The sequence below is a fragment of the Epinephelus fuscoguttatus genome, linkage group LG23 (genome assembly GCF_011397635.1).
Source record: "Epinephelus fuscoguttatus linkage group LG23, E.fuscoguttatus.final_Chr_v1".
Classification (NCBI taxonomy): domain Eukaryota; kingdom Metazoa; phylum Chordata; class Actinopteri; order Perciformes; family Serranidae; genus Epinephelus; species Epinephelus fuscoguttatus.
Window position 1 is genome coordinate 24,249,175 of NC_064774.1, and position 21,900 is coordinate 24,271,074.

General features: G+C 46.2%; 1 protein-coding gene across 6 annotated transcripts in view; it reads left to right on the forward strand.

The window, feature by feature from the left end:
* LOC125884024 (nuclear factor 1 B-type-like) overlaps window positions 1–21,900 on the forward strand; it is a 71,313-nt gene that overhangs the window by 20,189 nt on the left and 29,224 nt on the right. The gene's annotated exons all lie outside the window — the stretch shown is intronic.

The window sequence follows — 21,900 nt, forward strand, 5'->3', positions numbered from 1 at the left end:
GCAGTAGTGCTCTGTTGCATAAACAATGGTCTGGGCAGCCACCTTTGGGCTATTGTAGCCTTCCACGTGGGTTGAACTCTGGCCAAGTGGATGTTGTTGCAGGAGACGGCCCCGCAGCCAAACACACGAGCCAACCAGAGGCCTCCGTTCCAGGAGGCGAGCACTCACTGGACGTTACCCGAGGATAGTAGTGTTTGACAGCTCTTGGATCGCGTAAAGGAACTTGACTTTGAAATTCAAACAGAGACGGGGTGATTTGGCCCCGGCCTACGAAATGACGCATTCCGTGCAAATGTCACAACTAAAGCGAAACTCAAGCTACACTCTGGACGAGGGATGAAGCGCTTGTGTATGTGTGTGTGCGTCTGTGTGATTTGACATGCTGCATGTGTTTAGTATTCATAATGAGGTGTTGCAAAATGCATGCTCTCTGCATATCTTGCTCGACTCACCCGCCACCTGTATAAACAACAGTGCTATTGCGAAACGGTTCCAGGGAAAGGCTCTTCCCGGGCTTGTTGTCAGAATGAGGTCAGCGAACACTACTCTTTTCTCTCTCATTTTCCCTCCTCTCAGCCTCTCTCACTCGCTCTCTTAGTTGTACTTTGTCCTTCTAGAGCACAGGAGGAATAAGGCCACTAGATCAACTTTGTGGCATGACATCTGTATCCACACACTCACCGTGCATGTGTGTTTTTGGGTGGATCGGTGTAGTTACTACCATCAATACCATGAACAAGCAACAACTTATTATTTATCCAAAAGTTTTACTGTTTCGTTAAATCCAAAAATCACTTATTTCATGTTTTGATTCAGGATTATTTTGCAACATGTTGTGAATCAATGAAAATTATCTTCATATCTCAAGTAGTAACAGGCAGAAGGTGCTTGAGGGATAATGCAATTATAATAGCAATCAGCGCACTGACTTTTGGGAATCCTGAGACGCTGTTTGATCCACTCGTATATTTTCTTTGGTTGGTAACGGGGATGGGAGGCTGCTATATCTGAATTCTCGCAGCATGACATCATTTGACCCCCCCCCCCCCCCGATCATTTTACCCCATCACAGCACAAAAGCGCCCTCGGAGACGTAAGAGGAGTGCACATGTATCATATGCTTGAAGTTGAGGAAGCACCTAATCGCGCCGCCCCACCAAAACGCCATGCTCCCAGAGGCACCGCTGGTGGACCGCGTCGTGTCTGGAACGTTGTAACAGGATCTCCAGAGAGGAGCAGAAAATGGGTGCTTTGTGTCCAAGATTTGTCCAGACAAACCCAGATAAGGAAACCCAACAAGGGCGAGCCGAAGGAGCTGCCTCTGTGACTTGAGCAAATAACCTTTAATCTAGGTCGTGAAGCCAGATAGGAGCAGCAGCAGTAGTGGTAGCCTGATTACCAGCAATGGTATTTGTGGTGACGTAAGTGATAAAGAGAAGGTTAATGTGGTCATTCATATGACAAGTTGAAAAAGTTTAGTTTTTACTGTAAACGCTATTTTTACCAAACTGGACGTGGCTTAAAAAATGACAATACCCGTACCCTTACAGTGATACTTCACTCAGTACCTGTAGTATAAATGGAGTGGCGTGTAGCACAGCCATACTCTTGAACATGTTGGTGGCATCTTGGCACGCTGAACTGCCAACTCTGTCAATACACTGTGCCCATCTAAACAGCAGACTGTATGGGATGGAGTGTGAGCTCTGCGATACAGGGATAACTGTTAGCATCACATGGCTAACGTTGCCTAACAGGTTTAACGAAGGAGTTGGCCTGTTTCGGAGTCGGTATATGAGTTTGTTGGGACTGTTTAATGGGTCCGTGTCAGATTTTAGCTGCTACTGCCGGACAGACTTGCAGGGAGGAGAGCGGCTCAGGACACGGCAGCAACAGAAAGTTTGCTGATCTGGTGTAAAAAGGATCAAATGCGGATACTACGTCGTCTTAATACTGCCTGATATTGGGTAATACCTTAAAGGAATCATGTGCCAATACCCAGCCCTAGTCGCTCATTGTGTATCTGGACAATTTTTCACACTCCATCCACTGAGGGGTTAATGGAAGGCCAGCCCTCTACCCTTAGAGTGTCTTTGCAAAAGGTACTTAAGCTTGTTCACCCTGTACCCGACCAGTGGATAGAAAAAAGCAGCTGGAATAAAATGTACTACATAGATATCTGATCAGATTCAAGTGCAACACTTGTGCAACTGGGGGCCATTTTGAAGATAACAAGAGGTTTAGCACAGCACCTTTCCACATTTAATTTCTTAAAAAGCCTGAACGAATGTACAAGCACTATTTGATTCCACACTCTGCGGCAACACACTGATTGCAGCGGTGGCCCGACTGAGCCCAGTTCTCATGGCAGTCATAACAAGACCCATACACGCCCAGCCATAACTGTGGCCGTCCCCTGGGGCTGTGTCTGTCTCCCTTTGCCTACATCTCCCTTGCACGTCCCAAAGCGATAGGGAAGTGTGGGGGGGGCAGGACCAGATCGCTACACGGACCATATGTGTCGGCAGACCACAAAATGCTGAAGCCATTACTTGGCCCACTCTAGTGAAATTGAAAGCAGGAGCCAGTAACAGCAGCAGCAATAGCTAGTTTTGGCTGAGTGTATGGGGGCAGTGTCAGGAAAGCCCAGTCAGATGGTAGTGCTCATGCTGACTTGTTGACGGCAGCAGGCTGCAGACGGCTGATGTCTTGTTGTCATAGCGCCAGCTCCTCCCTCTTATGACCTCCCAGTGATGATGTTTATATGCTTCTTTCTGTTTCAAGTTTGCATGTGTCTGCATGTGTATGTGGTTATTGGATCTGTCACATGGGCTAATAGACCCCTGCTAATACTGTCGTTTAATTTCTGTAATATTTTGATAATTTGGAAGCAATATTAATACAATTATATTGTATAAAGAACAAACATCTAATTTGAGGTATTTTTTTTCCTCAAAGCATTTTCTGCGAAACCTCGATCTGACTGTATGCAGCCAATATTTTCCTCCAGTCAGTCCAATTACACATGGAAGCTGACCAGATGTAAGATTGCATTACATGTGCTGAAAACTTGTATTTAGGCAACACTGTCTCATGTTCATATTATATTAATGATGAAACATTCATCCAACCACGGTGTCATTGTAAGCTGCAACACTACTCTTGCCCTTGGCATTTTAAAAAGGCACAGTAAGAACAGTATCCCCTTGGCGTTGGTTAGCTGCCCCCGGTATCCAGCTTTCCTTAAATCTTCATGCTGCCGTATGCCTCGCAGGAACCGCATGCATCTAATGCATTAGTTCAGGGTATTGTGTTACATGCTGCACACATCATGCATTGTGATTGTCGGTAATTTATGTGCAAGGAGCGATGATTTTGCGGGAAACTTCGCCCAGTTTGCTGTTTTTTGAAGTAATTCTTCCTCATGTGAAAGATAATGTACTTGGCAGCTGCTTCTTTGTATTAGTTGTTTATTGTTGCTTGTTGGAAGTTCATATTCGTACTGTACGTTAACAGGCTTTTGTTTGCGGCCTTGTATGCTCATATGTGTTTGAGTCTGCATTTGTCTTCTAATTCCTTTCAGCTGAGTTATCCATGGGGGCTCACTCACTCAGCCCGGCCTGTCTGGTGCCACCGGTTTTAGGTATCATGTCAAGGCATTTTGTTGTAAAAGGGAACATTTACTTGCAAAAATACACCCTTCACTTCCCCATTGATGCCTTCAAGGTGGGATCCCACTCTGTTTGTATTTGGCGTTTTGTAATCTATTTCTTTCTTTCTTTATTTGGTCGGACAGCGGGTGTTGGTAGGATAAGGGCTCATGGAGAAGACTTATCTTCAAGCGCACGTCTGTCATCTGCCGCCGCAGACAGAGTGCTCTTTCATTCGCTCCAGTGAAAGAGGGTTCACAGAGATTTAAGGGCCAGCATTGTTTGTGCTCTGCGATGCTTAATCACTTTTGATTGGACACCATATTAAAACTTGGGCTCTAGACGGGAGAGAGGCTCTCCGTCTAAAACGAGTACCCGGCGTCCTCCACAAAAAAGGAGCGGCGCTGCCTCACAGGGTGGATGACGGAGGACAAAGACACGCTGACAGAGTTAAGCCAAGAGACGGAGGAGATGAGGACAGATGAGAGTGAAGGTCTTCAGCAGAGGGAAAGTTAGCACCCAAGTTAGTAACAGTACTGGCTGCATAAACCTTGCAGATTTTGTTGCGTGTGTGGATTCACTCACAGTTGTTTCCTCCTTCAGCTGAAAAAAAAAACACCCTGTATACTGTAAAAACCAACATATAGGCTTAGAGGTTCTGCAGCTTTGCCTCCAATGTCTTATCTTTCCTTGAGCTCAAGAAGTAAGATGGCGGCTTATTCCTAAAGCACTTCACTTTCCCACACGCCCCCCCTGCACTCCATTTCACTGCAGCACTGATTACACATAGTGTTTACATATTCCATAGAGCGCTGTGACAGAGATAAACCTCTCCCGATGCTTATCCCCTGGCCACAATGTGGAAACCACTAAGATATAATGTAAACCAAACGTCGCAGCTGCCCTTTCATGTCTCAAGTGCCAGTTCTGCGTGCTGAGCAAGAATTTTGAGAGCTCGGCTTTAAGTAGCATTGGTTAAATTGAAGTTAAAACCATCATGCTTTTTTTCTTTCTTCTTTTAATGACAAGCTCTTTTCATACGTGTATTTTCAGTCTGTTCACGTGGTGGCACAGAAATACTGGTTTGGAGGTACTTCAGCTTAAAACTATTTGGATGTTTTTTCGGAAATACACATTTTATACACTTTAACCAGCTCCCCTCTCTCTTTATAACTGATTGTGGAAAGTTTGAGCAGCTTGCTCTGGTGAAGAGGAGTATTTGACATACATAGCTTTGAGTTTGGGGAATGAATATTTGTGGCGAGGGATAGGCGTTTGATACAAAATGTGATTAATGATCCACACATCAGCGAAAGAGGGGAGCGTTCCCCATAAAGTGGGTTGTGGGATTATACAGAGGGCTGCACTCAGAGGACTTCTTGGCATTAATTGGCCCGTCTCTCCTGTGGCTCCCAAGTATTGCTGTCACTCTCCTCGGCACACTGCGGTTTGTGCATGTTATCACTCTTGAGGTCCTTCGCAGTAAATGTGTCACGGAGAAATTGCACTGGCCTAAAAATACCTCTCGCATGTGCATTTCCCATCGTCTCACATTTGGGCTGCTGAGTGTCTTGGACCCGGTGCTGTATAAGTCCCTGCAGCCAGGGATGAAAATCATCTGCTGAAACCATCAAGGCGCTGAAATGTTTCGAGGATCGTTACCATCTTGTCGTTCCTCGCTGACATAAACGCACTCTGTGGCCTTTACAGTTGGAGTCTAATCTATAGGTTCCTCCACGCTCCTCGCATTGCACCTGCACCACACCCTTGTTTTATGAAGTGCTGATGAGAGCGAGTGCTTGCCGCAGGGCTACTGCTCAGTATACATAACCTGCTACCAGGACACACAACACACACACACACACACACACACATACCCTTACAGTTGAGTTTACAGAACAGACTGTACCACAGTTGCCAAGGTTAACTAAGGGAAATGAGGTTACAATCTTCATTAGAGTGAAGTGCTCTGTCGAGTCAAGCCGGTTTGTAATGTACCTCAGATCCTCTTTGTTGGAACAGCTCCACAGTCAAATAACTTTACAATAAGTCAAACATAGCGCTGCGTGCTTTAACTTCAGTCGTTTATTATTAGTCACTGTAACTGTGTGGACGTCTTTACAGCTTTGACGGACTTGTTTTCTCTCTGCTCCACACTGGCACCAAGTTGCCTCCATAAATCTAAAACTAATCCACCAAGTGCGAGCTCATCCCTCTTAATTTGTTTGCCCGCTTTACGTCCATGAAGATGTTCTCCAGTGACATCTAAGCTATCACGTTGACAACCCCAAGTGGCTCCTAATACTGCGACTGATTCTCTTCTATAGCTGCTTTGATGCTCCCTTTATTATGTTCCACAGGGCTATTTTTTTTTTCCCCTCCTCCTCTTGTTTACGAAAGAGGCCCGATAAGGCCTTCGGCGCGCAAAGCTTGAACTTGCAGTCTGCCGCTTGGCCACTTGGGCAAAGCTGAGGCCTACTTTAATCAAGACATGAGAATGACCCACTTCATCTTATGCTAATTTGTTTTTGGGGGAAATTGGCTGGGACTGACTGTGAAGAAATGTTTTTGGTTCTGTTTCATAGGCTTATATCAAAGTGATATCTGTGCATTGAAGTGGGCTATGTCGACATAATTCCTCTGTGGCTTTTTTTCCTCTTACATACGCTGGAACCCTGTTCTCCATACTCCTTGTGATAGCATTGAATCTCTTTGCTTGGACTGTTTGTATGAAAGCGGGCCTAATCTGTTGTAAAGCAGAGAAGTGGCCCTTTTACGAGGTGCTAATGGCCTGCTAATTCTTGAGGAAAGGCAAAGTGACCAATTCCTTCAGCTGAGTGTTTACTACCTACTGCCCTTTGACCCCTTTCTGTCAGGGTGAAGTCAAACGCAAGTTGTTCCGGCACGAGCGCCATGCTTACATTCCTTCCTGACATGTTGTTTTTACAGTCCTAAATGCTGTATACCATCACATACGTAATTACTGTGCAGTGCAGTGATTTATGGTTTTAAAATGATCGTATCTATATCATAAAGGGGTGGACACATTATAATCAGACCTGTAATCTTTTGAGATTGAGCTGTGAAGCACTGTGGTTGAACTTTTGCGAGACAGTGTCAGAGATATTTTATTTTTTTGATATATAGTGTGTGATGTGAGTGGATGTTGTGTTTTGTTTTGTCCCCCAACCCTGATAAATTACTACAGCCTACGACCTCAGAAGTTCTATGGATGAATCTGCACCTCATTAACACAACAGTAACAACTGTAAAAGGTATTATACTAGATTACATTATCTTGCACTGTGCAGGTTTGAATGTGAATTTCCTTCAGCTTTATCTGCATCATATCAAAAGCTTTGCATATCCTAACTATCCATATCATTCAATTAGCTAATAGCCTGTCCTCCCTTCTCTCCAGCAAGCCTCCTCAGATGTATTTACTAGGCCTTGTTGTCTTTATGGTTTCCTCTGGCGAAACGTGCGTAAATAGCGGCGGATAAAACGAGAGGTGATTTAGTGGCCTCGTCACAATGCGCCCTGCTCCGGCGGCCGCTTCCTACCTTTGTGTGGTCGAGGACTCAGGGGTGCGGCAGCGGATACATGGCCCGGGTCCCGGCAGGCTCCGAGAAGGGAAGGAAACTTGGTGTCAAAGGCGATCGCTCGCTGCTTCTGTTATCTGAGCAAACTCGCAGTAAGACTCAGTGACAGTCGGAGACTGAATGTGTGCTCGGGGATACTATTAACAAGACCTATAAAATGTTTTGCCACAAGTTTTTAATTATTACACATGTTTAAGCATTTGTGGGAAACAAGAAAATAAGGAATTTCTCAAAGTGAAAGCAGCAAGAAAACTTGTGTAAACCTTGTTGCGTGTGGACCGCTGCTGCATGGTTTCTTTCTCCTGCTCCTCTCCGCACAGGCCTCTCCTGTAACCTTGAGAGAAGCCCGCGCAGGCCCCAAGTTCAACGAGTGCATGAGGCATATTTTCGCTGAGCGTGCTTGGACCGCCCCACTAAACCCCTCGACCCCCCACCCCCCTCACCATACATACAGCTTTTTTTTTCCCCTCCCCTCCTCCTAAAGAGGACTCCCTGTAGGCCTCGCCTTTCACAGCGCCTGCAAAGGAAATACATTATGTGTAAAAAGAATTCCATATGGTGTCATACGATCTGTGTAATTCTCTCTCAATTGATAAAAAAAGTCACCTTGTATGCACAATTCTGTCCTTTGTTAAAGGCGCTGTAGCATCTGTACTATTTGTACTTACTTTGTAACATTTGGTCAAGTTTTTTCCAGTCAGTTTCTAACAGGTTTATAGGAATATTGCACTGCAAATCATATTTGAGGGTTCCACATAAGTGCTTACACTTGACATTTATGTTGTAACTGATTGAAAATATTTACAGGAAAAAAGCAGTCTAACCAACTAAAGTTGTGTTTTCACTTCCTTCTTCCTCGATAAATACCTGGAAGTCACTTGTAGGCAGTCCTTGGAGGTGTGGCTGACATCAGCTGTAGCTCACAGTCAGGCCTCCTGCTTTGGCTGAGGGGTAGAGTCTGTGGCAGTCCTACGGGTAGGCTGTTCCAGGTAAGCCCTGCCAAGTTCAAGTGGCTTGGACCGAGCCCCGCACCGCAAATGGGAAGTGTTTCTGCAGGGCTGCCAACCTTACGAGAGCCACGATTGCAACAAGTCTTGTTGTGCCGTCAGTGTCGACAAAGAGATAGTGTTTTTTTTTACATGCACATTCAAGCAGGCCCTCAGGAGAAGAGAAAAAAAACGTAAGCAAGGAGAAATGTATATATGCAGATGCTTGCCAGGAGGGGGATTATAGAGTCTGCTCCAGTGGTGGCCCTTTGATATTCCTTCCAGTTCCCATGATGCAACACTGTGGCTATGATTCAGTGCAGCTATTATGTTAGAAATATAATGTATTGAATTTGTGTTAGTGGTTTTTTTTTGCAGAAAATATAGATTAAGGGTATGGTGTAAGCTTGTTACTAAATTAGAATGCAGCTGTAGCATTGTGAGTTTTCTTTTTGGTTGGTTGTCAAAAGGAGTCACCAGTAGGAGGGAAGAACAGTACAGTACTGTGAAAAACCATTTTAAAGGAGCGGGTAGACAATGAAAAAACACTTTGAGGCAATGCATATGACAACAGCAAAATATTTCTGTTAACATTTGACTTCCTAGGCAGCACCACTGAGAGTTTAGGAGAGGTAAAATGGAAAATCTGTGTGTGTGACTGTGTACTGTATATTTTTGTGCCGCCTGAAGCATGATTTAGCGTCGGTGGGGGTGAACAGTCGTGATGAAAGATGGAATCAAGTCACAGTCAAATGCAAACAGGGGCCACTTATTATATAGTTTGTTGCTCGCAGCTCTAAGACGACTCTGCCAGAAATATTCAGCACAGAACAGGAACTACCTCTCTCCTCATCGTCCTGCAGCATTTACCCCCACCCACTTTGCCCTTCCCACCCACCCACCCCTGATCTCACTGAATGAACTTTTGGCATCTCAGATAAAGTGAAAACAACATGCTTGGGTGAGTGGAAAGCAAGGACTGTGGGAGCTGGCTGTGAGGCGGGCGTAAAGGCCCCTGTGGTGTGGCCCTGAGTGGACAAATCCTAGCAGGCTGGAGGAAGTGGAGGAAGGAGTGCTGGGATGGTTATTGGTGGGAGGCGTGCGGGCGGGCGGGTTACAGGGGGAAAGCGGCAAAAGGGGAATTCCCTTTCCTGAACTGAAAAGTGATGGAAAAAGTGACTGCTAGATCTCGTTCATGCCGCTCCATGTCAAAACAGCCGAGCGCTGCCGTCATCTGTGCAAATATTTCAAGAGATTATGGTTCTGGAGCCTCGTGGGAAAGGCTGAAGCAGCGCAGCGAGGACAGGCCGACTTAAGCTCGCTTTAACGGAAAGCCTTCCCCTCTTAACTTTATCAGAGCATGAATGTATTCACAAAACCACAATATTCAAGGTACCTGCAAATAAACAGAAACCTGCCAGGTGAGGCCTGATGACATGTGTCTTTGTTCTGCATATCATCCTCGCATTTTGGCAACAACCCAGAAATAATTTGAAAACAAAGGCCCTTTACATTCTCACCCTAAATAGCGAGGGAGGACCAGGCTTGCCATGCCGGAGGACACAGCATGCGTGCACGCCTGCTACGCACTTTTGTTTCATACAGTGTGCTCAATATGACCACAGTTTGCTATGTAAATCTGATTTGTAATATCTCAATACTCGCAGTTCACAATGATATATCCCCCCAAAACCCTGAGACGCTACTGATGTAATGTGTTCTAACCATGTGACCAAACACTGCGGCCGCCTCTCTGGATGCCATGCTTTGCTGCAACATTGTTTATGACTCTCAAACAACAAAATCTGAAATTAATTTAGCGCCTCTCCTCTTCCCACTGTAAACTGGCGCTGTGCAGCCAAACCACATGTTGTTATTGCTGCAGTGGCAGAGGGGGCTGCCCCAGCAGGCCTTAGTAGCACAGAACAGATTTGCTCTCTGTTTTTTTGCCAGGAATGTGGAATAGAGTTCTCTCTCACTCACTCTCTTTCTGGCTGTGAATACTCGCTTAGCATGCACTTAAGTATGATTTATAAATCATACGCTTGTGGTGTGGCAAAGGGAATACTCTGTTAAACCTGAGAGATTAGATTTGCATTTTGATCTCCTGTAAGACAGAGATGTTTTGTCATGATTATATGGTGCTTTGTTGTGGTAAGTGACGGGCTGTTGACTGTATTGAGTCTCTGGGTGTTTGTGTTTGAATTGTGCATCTGGGACCTACAACCACAAAGAGCAAAGATGGTTTGCACCTTAACTGCTGTTAGCTGGATATCTCCAGACAGTTGGAGGGTCCATGAGGAGCAGAGGAGCTCCTCTGTCTCTGGATGGCTGCCAACGCTCTGACCTTGTGGCGGGCACAGCCGCTGTCACTCCCTCTTGAGTTATGTGAGAACCTGTTTTATGATGCAGTTTTTTTTTAAACCACTCTGCATCTATGGCTCACCAAATGTACATTTACCTGGTGATTCCACGAGAACCACCAACACGTTTCTTTATAAGAGCCGTGGTTTCTGTGAAATTACTCCCATAATTTCCCTCTTGCCCTAAAACTTCGCTCCCTGGTCTTGTGCCAGTGGAGACACCCGAACCCCACTCCCTCGACAAACTCTCTTGCCCCCCAGCCTGGATCCCCACAGATGCTTTGATTCAGGCCAGCTCTGACTGGGGGCCTCCGTCTCCAGGCTCATTAACAGGAAAGGAGGGGTTTTACTGGCCATGCGGCAGGCAGCCGGCATTTAAACCACCAACAAGCTCCTCTATCAGCCTGCTGCATTAGAACAACATAAACCCTAAAGAGTTAAAACATCTTTCTGTCATTACTGCACTATTGGGAGTAAGATCAGAAAGGTGTGTGCATCATTACAGCTAAAGCTCTTGAAGATTAGTCTACACCTTGCCAGAAGGTATTGTCCTTATCCATGTGCTACACAGGTAGTGCCTGACATGTTTCAGAGGAAACTGGCAAGTGAGAACCCCTTTTCCACCAACATGGAACAAGTTCCTCTTCTGTTCTCACACCCTGTTTTAAACCATTCCCAGCTTTCGACCAAAAATAAATTGGTTTGAAACCCAAAAAATTGGTTCCCAGCTTGAACCAAAAAATAGCAGGTTTTCTTGACCTAAAGTGATGACATCAGTTAGAGTGTAATATTCTACTGGTTGGAAAGAGAAGATGGAGTCTTCCATCTAATAGTCTACATCTTTGTATCGTCAAAAGTTTGGGATTTTGTGATACAAGCTCACAGGTAATCACTGCAATCCGCCATCTTGCTGCCATCTTTTACTTCCATTGTGCATCGCCCTCTGTTGATGATGTATCCTTGATTACAATGGTTTTGCTCAAAACTGGTGGAAATGCAAGCTGGTTCCAGAGATAACAGCAAGTTTCCGATAATCCTGACCCCAACTAGTTCAAGAACGAGAGCTAATTTCGTAGAAAAGGAGTACGAGACAATGTAGTGACAGGCAGAGGTCAAAGGTAGGGGCAAACAAATCGGATGAGGGGTAGGCAGAAGAGGCCAGGTCTGGGAATCAGGCAAGCAGGATCAAATATAGATAGGTCAAGCAAAACAGGAACGAGATAATGCAAGAAGCTAGGCGACAAAACACTAGACACTCTGACAAGTGGTAAGTGTAACTGGGCAGGAATGGGTGAGGAAGTGGGCGGGAAGGGTCAGGTGAGGGGAATGATGTGGAGGGAGAGGAGGAGTCTGAAATAATAATTTTATGACAGGTAAACCCTAGATAGATGAAAACGTGATCAGTTGTTGCAGTTGTAAAATCTTTGATAAGGCAGCCATTGCAATACCTGAGGTAGCTTTTGGCACTTGATAGGTGTCTGTACTCTGCTACAGACTGATTTTGGTTAGTACCAAAAGAGGAGGTTTGATAACCGGCCCTATCTCCATGATGCATCCCTGAATAAAAGATCAGGAGAAATGATGATGCAACAGCACAGTAGCCTGCATAGTAAAGAAGAAAACTACAAGACTGTGTTCATTTGCACCTGCCGCTTCATTCCCTACTGGAGTTGTAATGGCAAAAATAAACTGGCTCGACATCTGTTGGCAATGTCAGTAGTCTGTTTTTATGCTTGTAATGACACATTAAACTCTGTGGTTGATTCTCCCCCCTTCTCCACCCTATGTCCCGTTCCAGGGGAGCAGTGCCAGCAAAATCGTCTGAATGAGTGCACGCTTTGTTTTCTTTGTCTGTTTTGGGCCAAGATCTGGTCTTAGATGTGGTGGCATTCTATGATCGGATAATTCCTTCCACGTCCCCAGTTTAAGGTGTGTGCGCCGCGTGTGTGTTTGTGTGCGCTTTACCACTGCTCGCTTGGCAGAGCCCAGGGAGTGCAAACAGTGGCAATGGGTGGCAGGGATCCTCGGTGGCCTCTCGCCCAGCTGGAGGAGAGCCATTTGCCCTGTGAGGGAGCACCCAGTCGCCCTGGCTCGGCCTGCTGCTCTCGCCAGTGGGAACTCCTCTTGGCTGAGGCCTGACGCCATCGTAAGCGCTGACAATCAGTGACACATCACTGGCTGAGGCCGTACAGACACACAACATTACACAGGCCTGAGTCAAAGTGGAGTGACTTTGAGTCTAATGCAAAGAAAAGGCAAGTAGTTTTTATCTGGAGCTGTGAAAACTGAAAACTATTGACATGAAACAAGAGATTGTTTTCTTGCTTGTTCTTTTCCTTACTTAATTTGCACTATCTTTTGAATTATTTTCACATAAATCACTCAAAGTTGTTTTACAGATTTGCAAACTGATTTTAATTGAAATATGTAGTCAAATACAAAACATTTTGCATGCATGTTTGCTTCAGGGGTAAGGCTGTCAGGGTATAAGTGTGGTTGGTGCAAGATAAAGTTGTAGGTACCATTGCAGTTCTTAACTGTGCTCCCTTATCAGTGCAGACCAGAGCGCCATCAAATACATAAATAAAACAACACGTTGTGAACTGGTTCATACTCCGCCAGCTGCAAGTCAGAAATCAGGGAGCATATTTCAGATCTTTTTCAGAAAGGTACATTTGAAAAACAAACAATGCAGTGTTTGAATGTGTGTGTGTGTGTGTGTGTGTGTGTGTGTGTGTGTGTGTGTGTGTGAGAGAAGTTGAAAGGAAGTCGGCGGCTAAAACCAGTTAAGCCTCGCTAGTATCACAACCAGCCTGTCCCTGAACTATGATCTGTGGGCCAACTTGTCTCTCTTGGGAGAGTGGGGAATTTCCCAGACCCCTAAACACCCCCACCATCTCTCATTCCCTCCGTCCGCAACCCCCCCCCCCCCCCAGACCAGTCGAGACGTGCAGGTTTGAACCCTCTCTCTGTGTTTCTGGCCTCCCATGCCCATTGCCACTCAAGCAGTAGGGGTCCAGTGCATTTGTCTCATAATTATCCGACTGGATGGGGGGGTTCTGAAGATGAAAGAGGCGAATCACAGAGCTCCTCTGTCAAAGGTCTGTCTGCCTGACTGGGGGGTTTTGGATCTATCTCCCTTGTCCTCTCTCTCTCGCGGCATCCACCGCCCACCCCACCACCTCTACTCCATCACACACACACACACACACACACACAGGTCTTACTTTTCCTCAAGAGCTGCCTCCACAGAGCATAATCGCCGACGGTGAACGCTCGTGCATAGCCCCCCCACCCCTTCTCTACCAGCCACCCCGCTGATTCATTCACAACTACAAAACTGCAGAAATACCCCCCACCCTCACATCCTGAAAGACTTCAGACTCTCTTCTTTTTTTTCTCCCCCCTCACATGCTCCGCCCACCAACCCATCGGCTAGCCGCCCACCTCACCCGCTCGCCCCCCCCCCCATCTGCCTCCCCCTTTTCTCCTCTCCACCCTCCCCACCACCACCTTTCTCCTTCTTCTCCTCTTAACTACTGGCTAGGAGTTAATGGACTGTTTTGGCTAGTCTCCAGACGGTGAGTGTCACCTCATTAGCCTATAGCGGCTCGCTCCCAGACTGCTCCTTGTGTGTGTGTGTTTGTGTGTGTGTGTGTGTGTGTAGGAGGAGGACTACAACGACGGAATGTCATTGGTCTGTCCCCCCCCCCCCCCCAACCCTCCCACCTCTTACCCTCTCCCTCTCCCCTTCCCACCACTACAATGAATGAGAAAACACGCATGCATAATTAAATCTATAGTCTCGTCCTCACTCCACCCTCCGTTCCCTTCACAGCCGTGCATTAAAAAAAAAAAAAAAAAACCTCCTGCTTGGAAGTTTGCCACCGTGGAAAAAAAAGCAGTGTCTTCGAACCAGAGAGATGTGGCCAACCTTCCACCCTCGTATGGACCTATTCTTTTTTACCCCGGCCCGTCGAATGGCAGGGTGGCAACAGCGGGCGAATGTAAATGCCACCCGGTCCTGCCAGTCAATTACGCCGCAACAAAGCTAATTGTTTGTTTGGTGCATACCAAAAAGATGCCGAGGTTGGCCATTGATGGGCCCATTGTTTCAACGCAGATGCAAAGTTCTTTTTTCTCACAGGACTAGACTTGACGCTGATTAAACGTGTGAATGATGAGACCACACTTTCAGAAAATCAAGTGTAAACTATTTTAGGCTTCATCTAAGAATTATTTTCATTATCAGCTATTCTATTGATCATTTTTTCATTAATCAATTATTTGTTGCACCTATAAAATGTCAGAAAATAGTCAAAAATATCGATGACAATTTGCCAGAGCCCAAATTGAAGCCTTCAAGTCGCTTGTTTTGACTTAACAACAGTAACAAATCCAAAGATATTCAATTTACGATAACAAAAATTGGAAGAAGTTGCAAATCCTTACACCCGAGAGGTTGAAACCAGCAAACACTTTGAATTTTGTATGATAAATGAAATACATGAAAAAGATCAAAATTGTAAGGTATTCTCTTTCCATTGGTCCACTTACTTATTGATGAATTGTTTAAGCACAAAGAACTTCGCTAATCAGACATGGACATATCTGCAATTGATGGTGCTAGATGCCGTGAAGGAGATAAAAACTTTGGCATGGTGAGAGGAAAGTGACAGGAATAGAAAGATTAAAAAGAGATGCAGAAAGAGGAAAAGAGAAAAAAAAGAATAAAATAGAAAACGTGAAAGGAAAGGCCACATTGTGAGAAAAGGACAAACAGCGAGAGAGTGGGAGGAGGTGGAAACATTAAGTGGGGCGCAGTGTGCTGACTGGAGGCCAGCCTGCTCATTTTTCATGGGACAGATGAGCCACTGTGTCGCGTTGTGTTGTGTAGTTTGTCTGCAGCTCGGCCACTGACTGCATCGCACATGTACAGCACAGATCAGCTCGCCGCGGGACGCTGGGTGTGTGCCCCTGTTTGTGCATGCATGTATGTCAGCCTGTGAGTTAAATGTGTGTGCGCACATGTAATCCATAGAGCAAGCATTTGGAGCTGCTTTTGATTTGTACGCACAGTATATGTAGAGGTGGGTAAACTTTATTTCACAAATTAAAAGGTGGGGAAGTTGAATTTAGATGGGTTAACCCTCATCTGCATCCTTGGTTTTGTGAGCTGTGTATCCCTTTGTGCTTGCCAGGTTCTTCCTTCTCCTCTCCCGGGCCGGTGTGGCTAATGATCCGTCAGGCCATTCAGTTCCTTGTTCAAGGCCCACTCGCCACTGAATGCGCTCCCTCCCCGTCCACACTGTTTGGTGACCTCAATGAGGAGCCTGTTGTCCTCCCGGCTCAGTTAAAATGCTCTCCTCTTTTCACTGCCGTGAGAGTTTACTGAGGAGAAGGCACAGAGACTCGGCAGAGAGAAAGAGGGCCTGCTCTTCAGCGGCATTAGTATGCACCGATTAGAAACAAACACACACTGATCATCCGCGCGCGCGTACACGCCGAGGTGGCAACGCTCACATCGAGAGATGCACACAGAGAGATACAAGTGAGCTAGGTCACACACAGTCAACCACACACACATACACTGTATGGCTTCTCATTGTTCTTGTCTGGGCTGGGATCCCACTTGATTCCATAAGTCTCAAAACCCTGACAGTCCCACTGAGTGTGTGTGTGTGTATGTCTGTGTGTGTGTGTGTCCCCTCCTGCTCTATTGAACAAGTCTGTGGTGTCTGGCTTGGAGAAAAGAAGGCAAAATGTCATTGTTCTCACAGACGTTTCAACTTTGCCCCTCTCACTTTCTATCTGCCTCTCTGTCGCTTTCGTCTCAGTGTGTGTGTGTGTGTGTGTGTGTGTGTGTGTAACTCATCCTACTGTACCTGCATTCCCCGTCAGTGGCAGTCATCCGATAGGGTAGCTATCCGGATTACCAGGTGCTCCTTTAAGCCAATAAGAAATACTCGCCTTGTTCCAATTATGAGATAATCATTACAGTGTCACACAGTGTATAGGCACCATCGGGGGAACATAGTCACAGTTTGTCAAAGGGAACACAATACTATACATTTCTGTCCATGCAGAGGTATCACTGATAATGAGTCACACAATAATGCACAGAAGAGGTCACAGGAGAGGCATTTTATCAAACTTGGTGCTGAAAAAGTGTTGAAGTTATACACCCAGCCCCACTCAATACAGATAAAGTGATGAAACCACAAAGTTGCTCCGCATTTCATTTTTTGTTTCACAGCTTAGTTAAAGCTCAGCTTCCTCGTGAGACAACGCCACCCCAAGATGGCGTCCCATTTGGCAGCAGCGTTTGTCTCCGCTTCACCCTCGGCGTCAATATCACTTTCCTTTCGGCCAGGTCAGGTGCCAGCCCTTTGCAGAACGCCATGCATGAGTCCGGATGACGGGCGGGGGGCTGAGATGCCAGAATTCGGTTTGTGTATGTGTGTATCTGTGTGTGTGTGTGTGTGTGTGTGTGCGGGGAGGGGTCAGCGGCGGGAGGGGGGCATCGCCAGTTGGCAGGCTGGCACACAATGGCTGGCACGATAAGATCCTCCCTCTTCTGCGGGCAGATTTCCTCGCCCATATCTTTTGTTTGGCTTGTTTGGGTTGCGGCTCATCCCGATAAAGGCCACTTTGTTTAGACAACAAAGCGCGAGGGAGGGAGAGAAGAGAGAGATAGAGAGACAAAGAGATAGAGTGAGAGAGAGAGAGGGGGCATTACAAAAAAAAAAGGCGGCAAAGGGGGGAGAGCGCCAACACAGATGGAGACATTGAAAGGAAGAAAGAGATAAGTGTTAAAAAAAACAGGAGGGATGAGGGGAAAAAAATCAAGAAATTTGAAAACAGATATAGCGCGCACTTATCACCGGATAAGACGATATCGTCGCAGATACACACTGAATAGTAGATATACACAGAGGCGGGTATGAAAAGATACAATGGAGGAGGGATACTGTTGCAGGCACAGGGACAGCGATAGATAGATAGTGAGGGGAAGAAAGAAAGAGATTTGGAGAAGAGAGCAGGTTCTGCCGGCTGTTGGAAGCCAGCCCGAGTAGTGTGAGGTCATCGACGAAGCTGTGAATGATAGAAACCAGGAGCAGAGGAGGACACGGGACAAAGTACACACACACACACAGACACACACACATTCCATACCAGCACATGTACAGTCATTTATGCACACTGTCAAGACTTGCATGACCCCTCGCTCCACACACAAACACACATATTTCGTCTGTGCATTTCCAAGGAAGGACGCGCTGGTCTCCTGCAGCAGGAAGGGGAAAGAAAAGCAGGAGGACACTGAGCAGAAAGTCTGCTCGGCCACATCAAATATTTACTCAGGAGCAGCTGTATTGTCGAAACATTACGCATCGGAGCTGCTCCGTAATTAGGTCGATATTTTCTGCCCCTCTCCCTCTCTCTGTTTCCCTACTTCTCCGGGAGTCCACCCCTCTCCACCTCTCCTCCACACAACCTCCCCCCCCCCCCTCCCCTCCCCTCCTCTCGCCTCCCCGGGCTGCTGAAATGCGTCTTGGCTCGGGACCCATGCCTCTGGCAGCCAGAGTGCTATACATGTGCACAGAACCCCGCTCGGCATAAAATGGCTGCCAGACAGGCTTCTCCTCCTGAAATGTCGACAGCGGTATGCATCTGCAGGGTGTGCGTGTCGCGCGTGCGCACTGTTTTTTTGTGGAGGGTATCCGTACGTGTCTGCAAGTGTTTGCGGGCTAGGAGCGTGCACCGCCACTGTCAAAAAAAAAAGAAAAAGAAAGAAAGTTTCCCAAACTATGTGGCTAATTTAATCCACACCGTGTGTGTATGTGCATGTGTGTTCCGCAATTTAGTGGGAACAGAATGGGTACAATGCCAAAAAATGAGAGGGTGGGTTAGGAGAGAGTGTGTGCGAGTGTTTTAGTGATTATAAAATCCAGGCGAGTAACACACTTGGGCGTGGAGAAACCTCACAAGCACTGAGAAACTTTCTTGCAGAGCCAGATTTCTGTTGCCATTACCCCTAATTGCCCTAATCGTTACAGTGGTATGATAAGTATCCCACTGGACAAGAAGGTGTAAGAACTCACGGACACATCCAAAATACCCACAAGCCCTCTCTGCCGCTTTTTTCCCCCCCTTGCTTTTCTTTGCTGAGTAACAGCAGATAATCTGATTCATACGTTGTACTGTTTTTTTCACTTCCTTCATGAACCGGTTTGTTTATTTAAACAAGTGGCAGGGACGGAGGGTGCCAAGAAATGTTGTTTTTGGAAAAGGGCCGTGTGTGTACATGTGTGTTTATGCTTGTGTGTGTGTGTGTGTGTGTGTGTGTGAGAGAGAGGGCGTGTGTGTGGTGTCTGGCCCTGTGATCGAGGCCTGCCAAGCTCCCAGGGCAAAGCCCAGCCTCCTCGACCGCAACTGTTTATTTACAGGTTACACTAGTGTTTATTTGAAGACTATCGGATTGGCTAGGATTCTGCACAGGACACCTTTGAGATACAGATACCAGGCCTCAGGCCCCAGATATCCCACTTCTTTACTTTGTTTCAGACACTTTCTGAACTGCATTTTTTTAATATTAAATTCACAGGCAATTTATCTGCACTTAAATCCAGAATTATCCTCCTTTGACTTGGCTTTATTTTAAATACCTGTTGAGCAATAAAGGTGATTAGATGTAAAATAAAGTGCTCAGTAGATATAATCAGCACACTTGCAGCCTGACAAATGTGCAAGCACCGTTCCAAACAATGTCATCACCCTGAAAGAAGATAAAGGAGCATGAAACTGCCCTTCCCAGGTCAAAGGTAAAATGTAATGCAATAGGGGAGGTGTTTCCAGCTCCGGTGCAGGCCTGGCAGATGCGCCATATGCTTGCATCCCACCTTGAGTCATCCAGGTGGTCTCTCCTGGTGCTACAGTGGGGCCTCATGCTGGAAGATGCTGCCTGGGATCTCTAATTGCCACCACCATCTGCTCTTTTTGTCATGGTTGCCTGTTCAGCCTTCGAAGAAGCGGGATTAAAAAAAACCTAAAACACAAAACTCTGATCCGATCCAAACGAACCGGTGCACCTCACCCACCTCCACCTCCACCTCCACCTCCACCTCCGAGCTCCTTCTCTCCCCTCGGCACCTTTGCAGCATTTACCTCCTCTCCGCTCTCCGATGCTCTTTTCTCTCCCCTGGCCCATTTCTTTCCCTCTCAGCAGTTCTCAGGGCGCGAGCGTAGACTTGGCAGTCGTAACTAGACTGATGGATGACTCTGAAAGTGGCATGGGGGGGGCTGGGAGAAGACAGGGAGACAAGGCCACTGAGCTCCCTGCAATCACTTTATGGACATGTGCTGTGCCAAATCCACACAAACCTCCGCTAGCCCACAAAAGCTGCTTTACACACTGTGTGTATGTGAATGTGTGTGTGTGTGTGTAGGGGGCAAGTTAAGGGACTCGCTGCTTATTGGTGCAAGGCAAAGGAAGTTTCTCTGGGACCATGTTCATGTTCAAGAGTGAACTACTTGCAGTATAATATAGATTAAAGCAGTGACATGATGACTTGACACTTAATCTTAAAAACATGATTAGTTGATGACGGGATTTACTTGAAGACTAATGCTAATCATTTTGTTGTTCCAGCTTCTCACATTTGAAGATTTGCAGCTTTTCTCTGTTTTATATAATTTTTTGGACTGTTGCTCAGACAAACAAGCACTTTGACGATGTCACCGTGGACTCTGGGGAAGTTTGATGGGCATATTTTATTACTTTCTGCAATTTGTAAACTCAGAAACAGGCAGAAACAATCAACAATGAAAATAATCACTAGTTGCAGCCCTGACTGCATGAAGTATTAAACTGTTCTACCTGTGCACATAAGATATTTAACAGAGATCCCTTAAAAAATGTAGGACTGCATGATGAGAAAGCATAAGTCACGCTTATGTTTTTTCGTGCTCAGGAAGCAGAGCAGAGATGTATTGTGAGACCATAACTTGTACGTTTTTCGTACGTTTTTAGGGCCAAGCGTACTGGAATGAGGGGATTTTTTTCTCCTTAACGTATGGTCCTGTTCCCTCCCTACTTTGTCATTGTTGAGCTTCGGCCAAGAACATTCTGTTTTTGCAGTGCTGTTTAATAGTCAAATTTAGGAGAGGGGGAACAAGAGAGAGAGGGAGAGAGACACAGAGAGAGAACAAGTAAGGGATAAATCTTTCAACTTTTTTTCCTTCTTTCTCTTCCACCCCCGTCTCTTTCCTTCTCTCCGTTTGCCTCTCTGTAACGCAGCTCATGAGAGCTGCGGCAGGAAAAGGGGTGTTGTTGCAAGGCGAGGGTATCTGAGTTCACTGTCTCTGGATTCTTGTCTCGGCTCTCTCGCGTTAAAGACGTAGATGATAATCTCACTGCTGGTTCTCATTGGGCCCTCTACGTCTTGGGGCATGTGTGGGCTTCGGCCAGTTTGGATCATTATGGGGGAGGGCTCAGACACTTTCGTTCACTGTTTGGCACGGCAGCAGTTTAGGCCTTGCTGTTGAGTTTCCTTTCCAACATGCACCACACTGTGTGCACAGAATCTCACTATGATTTTTACAGTGTTCACAACATTTGCCGTTACGTGACACAAAAGGAAAAAGGTCCACATGGCTGTCAGTGATCAACCAGAGCAGGAACTGCTGAGGAATGATAGATTCCCCTCCCATTGAGGCTTCGAGGTAAAAGACGTCAGTCCGTGCCGTCTCACACCAAAGCCTGCGCACCGTAGCCGGTGGAAAGAATTCCACTCATGTTTCCTTGTAATTCCCCGCCCCTCCTGTTCTCTCTCCACGTTTTGTTCTGTGCTCGTACCTTGCACAGCAGGACCGAACACATTCTGTACCCCCCCCCCCCCCCCCCCCCCACCAACACTCCCTCAGCCCCTTTGAAAAATTACCCAGAGGTCCGCCGGTAAAAACTTTTAGGCTATCCAGTGTCAGACAGAGAGCTTTTTTTGTCGGTTTGCCTTCCCATTAATGATAATGCTGTTCAAACAGAACTGTCTTGTTTAATGTACAGTGGGCATGCTCTTCTTGACTGGTAGATAAGGGAGAACATTAAAGCACCCAGGAAATCCTCAGTCTCGAAATGCACTTTGTCTTGTTGAGTGTTATTTCTTCATCTTAAGTGACCTCGGTGAGTTTGTGGTAGACCAAAGGTGTGAGACAAACTGTAAATAAGAGAGGCAAAGAAATCAAGTAAAAGTCCTGAATTCTTTTTTTTTTTTTTTACTGTAAGTTAGAGGATACAACG